The sequence below is a fragment of the Rana temporaria genome, chromosome 3, assembly GCF_905171775.1.
Source record: "Rana temporaria chromosome 3, aRanTem1.1, whole genome shotgun sequence".
In the NCBI taxonomy this organism is placed as follows: Eukaryota; Metazoa; Chordata; class Amphibia; order Anura; family Ranidae; genus Rana; species Rana temporaria.
In genome coordinates, this window is record NC_053491.1 from 444,221,819 (window position 1) to 444,232,128 (window position 10,310).

The 10,310-nt window shown below is 52.2% G+C and overlaps 1 protein-coding gene across 1 annotated transcript in view; it reads right to left on the reverse strand.

Moving 5' to 3' along the window:
* The window catches only part of LOC120930551 (TLC domain-containing protein 4-like), a 31,982-nt gene extending 22,262 nt beyond the window's left edge, over window positions 1-9,720 (reverse strand). The window contains exons 1-2 of the mRNA XM_040341727.1: window positions 9,617-9,720; window positions 2,039-2,109 (exon numbers count right to left, since the gene is read on the reverse strand). The gene's annotated coding sequence lies outside the window, so the exon portion shown is untranslated. The remainder of the gene's footprint in view (window positions 1-2,038; window positions 2,110-9,616) is intronic.
* Between the last annotated feature and the right edge of the window lie 590 nt (window positions 9,721-10,310).

A 10,310-nucleotide genomic window follows, 5' to 3' on the forward strand; every position in this document is an offset into this window, starting at 1 on the left:
TGGCGAACGTCTCTGCATACACACACCGCGCATGAACTGAACTAATATATATATATATAATAGATGTAAAAGCGCTGCACAAATTGACGGCGCTATACAAGTATCTAAAATAAATAATAATAAATTATGGTTCCCACTTTTTATGTCTCTCGACAGATGAAAGATGAACAACAAGGCGTCAGTTTGAAAAGATGCAAAAAATTTCCTGTATTTGATGTGGCAAAATTATTTCTTCTCGCAAAACTGAACGCAGCGCACATCTTTCCTGATGCATCTGTGCGCCAAAAAGGGGATGATGCAGTCTTCCCTGAAGGTCAAAGGAGGGAGCTTCATGATGTAAAGTGCCCTCATTAATATTTGTCCTATTTACACACTGAATAAACACCGCCAGAGAAAATCATTACTTATTTAATATTAACCAATTATCTTATTACCTATAAATCTATCATTCTTGTAATATCGTATTACAGTAACCCAGCTCCTGAGTGTCTTATTACCCCTGTAATATCTTATACAGTAACCCAGCTCCCGAGTGTCTTATTACCCCTGTAATATCTTATTACAGTAAACCCGGCTCCTGAGTGTCTTATTACCCCTGTAATATCTTATTACAGTAACCCGGCTCCTGAGTGTCTTATTACCCCTGTAATATCTTATTACTGTAACCCAGCTCCTGAGTGTCTTATTACCCTGTAATGTCATATTACAGTAACCCGGCTCCTGAGTGTCTTATTACCCCTGTAATGTCTTATTACAGTAACCGGCTCCTGAGTGTCTTATTACCCCTGTAATATCTTATTACAGTAACCCAGCTCCCGAGTGTCTTATTACCCCTGTAATATCTTATTACAGTAACCGGCTCCTGAGTGTCTTATTACCCCTGTAATGTCTTATTACAGTAACCGGCTCCTGAGTGTCTTATTACCCTGTAATATCTTATTACAGTAACCCAGCTCCCGAGTGTCTTATTACCCCTGTAATATCTTATTACAGTAACCCGGCTCCTGAGTGTCTTATTACCCCTGTAATATCTTATTACAGTAACCCGGCTCCTGAGTGTCTTATTACCCCTGTAATATCTTATTACTGTAACCCAGCTCCTGAGTGTCTTATTACCCCTGTAATGTCATATTACAGTAACCCGGCTCCTGAGTGTCTTATTACCCCTGTAATGTCTTATTACAGTAACCGGCTCCTGAGTGTCTTATTACCCCTGTAATATCTTATTACAGTAACCCAACTCCTGAGTGTCTTATTACCCCTGTAATATCTTATTACAGTAACCCGGCTCCTGAGTGTCTTATTACCCCTGTAATGTCTTATTACAGTAACCGGCTCCTGAGTGTCTTATTACCCCTGTAATATCTTATTACAGTAACCCAACTCCTGAGTGTCTTATTACCCCTGTAATATCTATTACCGTAACCCGGGCTCCCGAGTGTCTTCTTACCCCTGTAATATCTTATTACAGTAACCCAGCTCCTGAGTGTCTTATTACCCCTGTAATATCTTATTACAGTAACCCAACTCCTGAGTGTCTTATTATCCCTGTAATGTCATATTACAGTAACCCGGCTCCTGAGTGTCTTATTACCCCTGTAATATCTTATTACAGTAACCCGGCTCCTGAGTGTCTTATTACCCCTGTAATGTCATATTACAGCAGGGTTTCTCAATTCCAGTCCTCAGGCCCCCCCAACAGTCAGGTTTTCAGGATTTCCATATTTTGCACAGGTGATTTGATCAGTTTCACTGCCTTGGTAATCACCACAGCCTTTTCATCTGAGGGAAATCCTGAAAACCTGACCTGTTGGGGGGGCCTGAGGACTGGAATTGAGAAACACTGTATTACAGTAACCCAGCTCCTGAGTGTCTTATTACCCCTGTAAGGTCATATTACAGTAACCCGGCTCCTGAGTGTCTTATTACCCCTGTAATATCTTATTACAATAACCCGGCTCCTGAGTGTCTTATTTCCCCTGTAATATCTTACAAACCCAAAAAATACAAATAAAAAATACAATAGTTTGCAGCTTACCTGTCGCAGCAAATGCAGATACTACTTGTTGTTCTCACCAGCAATGCAGTGTCCTTGGCACTTCCTGTGAGCTGAAAAGACAGCAAAAACAATGTTATCTTAATTGTGTAAACTGCTAATCCCATCAGCCCCTGTGTATCGAGATGAACAAAAGGCAGACATATTTGAAGTCCAGCCAGTGTGACAACCATGGGTGCCCCCATAGATACAATGGATGTAGGCAGGAAGGGACAGGAAGTGCGTTATTGGCAGGATCACCAGGTTAAGATAAAAAGGAAAGGAAAAAGTTATTCATCTACCACATCTAAACTGGCTCTGATAGGCACTTCCCGAGTACAGCCCTGAGGCTGTAGTCGGCTTCCTGAATGCTTATCCTCGGGACTTACCGTCTGTGCATTCCTTGGATAAGACTGACGGGCGTCTCAGCCAATCAGGTAATCAGATTCTGGTAATCGGTAACCTGATTGGCTGAAGCGTCATCGAGGACTGGACGAGGGACATCGAGGGACGGTAGAAGCACGGCTGTACCAAGAAAGGCAAGTGCCGGGGGGGGGGGGATTTTACAGGTCACAGTGGCAGCATTTTGCGGGGCACAGTGGCGACAATTAATGGCAAAGTGGCTGTGTTTGATGGCATGGCACAGTAAGGCTGCAATTTTATTTTTATTTTTTCGTTTGCGCCCCCCCAAAAAAATTTGAGCACCAGCCGCCACTGACCGTAGGTGGCCGATCCCCTATACTAGGCACAACTACTCCAGTGGTCCCCACTAGCTTTGGGGTCCCATACCGAGAGGCTGCCCTGCTGCTTAGTAAACACAGCATGTTATTAATGAATGCAAGGCATTCTCTGATGGTAGAGGTAGAGATCATGACAACCCTGCCTCTCCACCTCATCCAATCAGAGAATGCTTTGCTTTTATAGCAAAAAAAAAAGTGTTCTTTGAATGGTTCCCATTTTGAGCAAGCGACCTCCTGTGTTCACAATGCAGAAGGGCAGTTTATCTCTGTAGTAGCGGTGTCTACTACAGCGATTTGCAGGGGAGATCTCACATACTTACTTAAGTCGGCCTCAAATCTTAGGGACCGGCCGAGATTCGAACCCTGTATGGGCAGGCTAATTGTACCCAAGCTGATCGATCGTTCTACTTGGATAAAGCCTTTTGGACTTCTCATGCGATTATTGCAAGTGGCTACAGTGGCTATCAATAATCACGGTCTTCTCCCAGTAGGGGCAGCTCCCCCTGCCCCCCGCCGGGAGAACACAATAGGCTCAGCGGGAAGAATCCCCCCCCTCCCCCAATCAACACTGACTGTAATTGCATGAAAGATAATCGCTCCGTCTATGGCCGGCTTTACAGTCCAAACCGGATCAATACAAAAATCCCCACGCCTGGAATTCTACTTTCACCCAACACGACTTCTGCCAGCCAATTGTAAGCAAGTATTCAGCAGAATGTGCGTCTAGAGCCCTGCAGCCCATGTGGCCCCTTGATACTTTTTGCGTGGCCCTTGGATCCCAGATGTCTGTAGTGAGAGAGGAAGCATTGATTTCTAATAGCAGGGATCTCTAATTTATATAGAGCCAACAGTTTGCACAGCACTTTACATTATAAAAGGAGACCATACGAGGGGGTCAGGAGAGCTTACAATCTAATGACCTCACAAACAGATCCCCACTCCTTCACATGTCTTTGTAGCATTTCTCCAGTCTCCAAGCAAACATGTAGCATGTCCGTAGTCTCCATGGGAGACAGAAAGTACTTCAGGGTCAGACTGGTCCATTGGAGGACAAGAGGAGCTTTCAGAAGACTCTGATCCTCCTCCTGACCCTCCTCCTGACCCTGCAATCTATAGGCTACTAGTAAAATACCTCCTGCATACCAAACACTTTGTTACAAATGAAATCCCCCGGAGGGCCCGACCCCCACAGTCTATAAGACATGTCATCATTTAACTACTTCCGATCGCGGAAATCTATACACTGTGATATGATATTCCCGACGCTACAATTTATACCGTGTAAAAAGGAAAATAAATACATCTGCAATTTAATTGTTGTGTTACAAATACCACCAGCGGAAAGAGGGGCGCTCCTCCGCTGACCGCCGGCGGAAAGAAGACGCTCCTCCGCTGACCACCGGCGGAAAGAAGACGCTCCTCCGCTGACCGCCGGCGGAAAGAAGACGCTCCTCCGCTGACCGCCGGCGGAAAGAAGACGCTCCTCCGCTGACCGCCGGCGGAAAGAAGACGCTCCTCCGCTGACCCCCGGCGGAAAGGGGGACGCTCCTCCGCTGACCCCGGCGGAGAAGGGGGACGCGCCACCGCTGACCCCGGCGGAAAGGGGGACGCGCCACCGCTGACCCCCGGCGGAAAGGGGGACGCGCCACCCGCTGACCCCCCGGCGGAAAGGGGGACGCGCCACCGCTGACCCCCCGGCGGAAAGGGGGACCGCCACCGTCGCTCCCCCCGGAAAGGGGGACGCTCCTCCAAAGACCGCCGGCGGAAAGGGGGACGCTCCTCCAAAGACCGCCGGCGGAAAGGGGGACGCTCCTCCAAAGACCGCCGGCGGAAAGGGGGACGCTCCTCCAAAGACCGCCGGCGGAAAGGGGGACGCTCCTCCAAAGTATCTTACAAAAACTCAACAGGAACTCTTACATTCTCTGGAAATGTTTTCTGCAACTAAGGGCCTGGCCTTCAAATTAAACAATTGCCCTGCAGAAAATTTTAGGATGGTGCCCAAATAGCTGCATAAAAAAAAAAAAAATCACCAATGACAGGGCGCTATCCCTCCATTCACTCCAATGACAGGGCGCTATGCCTCCACTCACTCCAATGACAGGGCGCTATCCTTCCACTCACGCCAATGACAGGGCGCTATGCCTCCACTGACACCAAAGACAGGGCGCTATGCCTCCACTGACACGGCGCTATCCCTCCACTGACACCAATGACAGGGCGCTATCCCTCCACTGACACGGCGCTATCCCTCCACTGACACGGCGCTATCCCTCCACTGACACGGCGCTATCCCTCCACTGACACGGCGCTATCCCTCCACTGACACGGCGCTATCCCTCCACTGACACGGCGCTATCCCTCCACTGACACCAATGACAGGGCGCTATCCCTCCAATGACACCAATGACAGGGCGCTATCCCTCCAATGACACCAATGACAGGGCGCTATCCCTCCACTCACACCAATGACAGGGCGCTATCCCTCCACTCACGCCAATGACAGGGCGCTATCCCTCCACTCACGCCAATGACAGGGCGCTATCCCTCCACTCACGCCAATGACAGGGCGCTATCCCTCCACTCACGCCAATGACAGGGCGCTATCCCTCCACTCACGCCAATGACAGGGCGCTATCCCTCCACTCACGCCAATGACAGGGCGCTATCCCTCCACTCACGCCAATGACAGGGCGCTATCCCTCCACTCACGCCAATGACAGGGCGCTATCCCTCCACTCACGCCAATGACAGGGCGCTATCCCTCCACTCACGCCAATGACAGGGCGCTATCCCTCCACTCACGCCAATGACAGGGCGCTATCCCTCCACTCACGCCAATGACAGGGCGCTATGCCTCCACTCACGCCAATGACAGGGCGCTATCCCTCCACTCACGCCAATGACAGGGCGCTATGCCTTTACTCACGCCAATGACAGGGCGCTATCCCTCCACTCACGCCAATGACAGGGCGCTATACCTCCACTCACACCAATGACAGGGCGCTATACCTCCACTCACACCAATGACAGGGCGCTATCCCTCCACTCACACCAATGACAGGGCGCTATCCCTCCACTCACACCAATGACGGGGCGCTATCCCTCCAATGACAGGGCGCTATCCCTCCAATGACACCAATGACGGGGCGCTATCCCTCCACTGACAGGGCGCTATCCCTCCACTCACACCAATGACAGGGCGCTATCCTATCCTCCAATGACAGGGCGCTATCCCTCCACTCACACCAATGACAGGGCGCTATCCCTCCACTCACGCCAATGACAGGGCGCTATCCCTCCACTCACACCAATGACAGGGCGCTATCCCTCCACTCACACCAATGACAGGGCGCTATCCCTCCACTCACACCAATGACAGGGCGCTATCCCTCCACTCACACCAATGACAGGGCGCTATCCCTCCACTCACACCAATGACAGGGCGCTATCCCTCCACTCACACCAATGACAGGGCGCTATCCTTCCACTGACACCAATGACAGGGCGCTATCCCTCCACTCACACCAATGACAGGGCGCTATCCCTCCACTCACACCAATGAGAGGGCGCCATGCCTCCACTGACACCAATGACAGGGCGCTATCCCTCAACTGACACCAATGACAGGGCGCTATGCCTCCAATCACGCCAATGACAGGGCGCTTTCCCTCAACTCACACCAATGACAGGGCGCTTTCCCTCCACTCACCCCAATGACAGAGCGCTATCCCTCCACTCACCCCAATGACAGGGCGCTATCCCTCCACTCACACCAATGACAGGGCACTATGCCTCCACTGACACCAATGACAGGGCGCTATGCCTCCACTCACGCCAATGACAGAGCGCTATGCCTTTACTCACGCCAATGACAGGGCGCTATGCCTCCACTCACGCCAATGACAGGGCGCTATGCCTCCACTGACACCAATGACAGGGCGCTATGCCTCCACTCACACCAATGACAGGGCGCTATGCCTCCACTCACTCCAATGACAGGGCGCTATCCCTCCACTGACACCAATGACAGGGCGCTATCCCTCCACTGACACCAATGACAGGGCGCAATCCCTCCACTGACACCAATGACAGGGCGCAATCCCTCCACTCACACCAATGACAGGGCGCTATCCCTCCACTCACGCCAATGACAGGGCGCTTTCCCTCCACTGACACCAATGACAGGGCGCTATCCCTCCACTCACACCAATGACAGGGCGCTATCCCTCCACTCACACCCTCCACTCACACCAATGACAGGGCGCTATTTTTCTCCAATGACGAGGCGCTATCCCTCCAATGACGGGGCTCTATTCCTCCAATGACGGGGCTCTATTCCTCCAATGACGGGGCTCTATTCCTCCAATGACGGGGCTCTATTCTTCCAATGACACCAATGATGGGGCATTCTTCTCACAGACGCCATTCTATATTCCACGTGCCACAGTTCAGCCCCCCTATGGTCTAAAGCACAAATAAACTGGCCCCCTATTTTGAAAGTGTGGACACCCCCGGCATAGAGAATCACAGAGACACAGTGATGATGTCACAAGTTCGAAAATAAGGTATGAAATGCGAATATAATGTCAAAATGTCATTAGCATGTTCATGGCGGGGAAAGAAGGAGGAACCAAGGAAGGCAAAATATTACAATAGTTCATAATACACATCACTTTATCAAATCTAAATGTCATCCAATCAGAGGTTACATCTACTATGGAGTGTATTGTCATCGTCCAATCAGAGGTTACATCTACTATGGAGTGTATTGTCATCCAATCAGAGGTTACATCTACTATGGAGTGTATTGTCATCCAATCAGAGGTGACATCTCCTATGGTGACTTGGTATGCTGCAGGCTGGCCGGTAATGCTGGGACTTGTGGTTCTGCAGAGGGGGAGGAGGTGATAGGATTGGCCGGTGTTCAGGAATGCTCGGAGCCTCCATATAAATATGCAGATTAATCACACGGATGGGAAGAAGAATCATCTATATTATTACATTGTATCCCCAATACATCTGCCCTGTGTCAGTCCCCTGTGATGACTTCCATGCCCTGTCATCCAGCAGTGTGTAGGTAGTTGGGAACAGTAGGCAGCAGGGGGTGCGTAGGTAGGTGGGCGCAGTGGGCAGCAGTGTGTAGGTAGGTGGGTGCAGTGGGAAGCAGGAGGTAGGTGGGCACAGTGGGCAGCAGTGTGTAGATAGGTGGGTGCAGTGGGCAGCAGGAGGTAGGTGGGCACAGTGGGCAGCAGTGTGTAGATAGGTGGGTGCAGTGGGCAGCAGGAGGTAAGTGGGTGCAGTGGGCAGCAGGAGGTAGGTGGGTGCAGTGGTCAGCAGGAGGTAGGCGGGTGGGTGTAGTGGGCAGCAGGGGGTAGGTAAGTGGGTGCAGTGGGCAGTAGTGTGTAGGTAGGCAAGTGCAGTGATCAGCAGTGTGTAGGTAGGTGAGTGAAGTTGGCAGCAGTGTATAGGAAGGTAGGTGAGTGCGGTGCCCAGCAGTGGGTAGGTGTGTGTGGCGTGTAGGTAGTTGAGTGTGGTGCCCAGCAGTGGGTAGGTGAGTGTGGTGTGTAGGTAGGTGAGTGCGGGGCCCAGCAGTGGGTAGGTGAGTGTGGTGTGTAGGTAGGTGAGTGCGGGGCCCAGCAGTGGGTAGATGAGTGTGGTGTGTAGGTAGGCGAGTGCGGTGCCCAGCAGTGGGTAGGTGAGTGCGGTGTGTAGGTAGGTGAGTGCGGTGCCCAGCAGTGGGTAGGCGAGTGCGGTGTGTAGGTGAGTGCGGTGCCCAGCAGTGGGTAGGTGAGTGTGGCGTGTAGGTAGCTGAGTGCGGTGCCCAGCAGTGGGTAGGTGTGTGCGGCGTGTAGGTAGCTGAGTGCGGTGCCCAGCAGTGGGTAGGTGTGTAGGTGAGTGTGGCGTGTAGGTAGCAGAGTGCGGTGCCCAGCAGTAGGTAGCTGAGTGCGGCGTGTAGGTAGGTGAGTGCGGTGCCCAGCAGTGGGTAGGTGAGTGTGGCGTGTAGGTGAGTGCGGTGCCCAGCAGTGGGTAGGTGAGTGTGGCATGTAGGTGAGTGCGGTGCCCAGCAGTGGGTAGGTGACTGTGGTGTGTAGGTAGCTGAGTGCAGTGCCCAGCAGTGGGTAGGTGTGTGCGGCGTGTAGGTAGGTGAGTGCGGTGCCCAGCAGTGGGTAGGTGAGTGCTGTGCCCAGCAGTGGGTAGGTGAGTGTGGTGCCCAGCAGTGGGTAGGTGAGTGCGGTGCCCAGCAGTGGGTAGGTGAGTGTGGCGTGTAGGTAGGTGAGTGCGGTGCCCAGCAGTGGGTAGGTGAGTGCTGTGCCCAGCAGTGGGTAGGTGAGTGCTGTGCCCAGCAGTGGGTAGGTGAGTGCTGTGCCCAGCAGTGGGTAGGTGAGTGCGGTGCCCAGCAGTGGGTAGGTGAGTGCGGTGCCCAGCAGTGGGTAGGTGAGTGCGGTGCCCAGCAGTGGGTAGGTGAGTGTAGTGTGTAGGTAGCTGAGTGCAGTGCCCAGCAGTGGGTAGGTGAGTGCGGTGCCCAGCAGTGGGTAGGTGTGTGCGGCGTGTAGGTAGGTGAGTGCTGTGCCCAGCAGTAGTTGGTGAGTGCTGTGCCCAGCAGTGGGTAGGTGAGTGCTGTGCCCAGCAGTGGGTAGGTGAGTGCTGTGCCCAGCAGTGGGTAGGTGAGTGCTGTGCCCAGCAGTGGGTAGGTGAGTGCGGTGCCCAGCAGTGGGTAGGTGAGTGCGGTGCCCAGCAGTGGGTAGGCGAGTGTGGTGTGTAAGTAGGTGAGTGCGGTGGGTAGGTGAGTGCGGTGCCCAGCAGTGGGTAGGTGAGTGCGGTGTGGCGTGCTGGCTCTTACCCCGGGCACAGCTGGGATCCTCCAGGCTGGTCGCTGCCCCCGCCCTCCCTCTCTCTCTCTCTCTCTCCCGCACAGGGACAGTCGCTGCAGCTGCTCTCCCCGCTCCACCAAACACGTCAACAACCAGCAGCGAGCATTCGCCGCGCTCCGCCCTCTCCCCGCCCCTCAGCGTGGGAAAAGCCTGCTGATCCATTCACCTGGGACACGCCCAGTTCCAACCGGACACGCCCACCCCGCCTGTCGTCTGAGCGTTGCCTAATACTTAACCCCTTCACTCCCTCCTGGGATATCTGGACGGAGCTGACCACACACACACACTATACAATCCCATTCAGATTGATCACAACTTTGTAATATGAGGACTCAATGTATGTCCAATCAGGCAGACTACTACACTGCATCGTTACTGGTAGATCTACAATCCGGATTGTGCAATCAGATTGTATGGTGAGCCTAAAGAAAGTGCACAATTTATTTTATATTTATTGAAATATTGTTTGTAGGACACAGTAGGACTCCGAAAGATTCCCCCCCCCCCTCATGACCAGGCCATTTTTTGAGATACGACACTGCTTTATTTTAACTGACAATTGCGCGGTCGTGCGACGTTGTACATAAATACAGTTTTTGTCATTTTTTTCCCCACAAACAGAGCTTTTTTTTGGTGGTATTTATTCACCTCTGCAATTTTTTT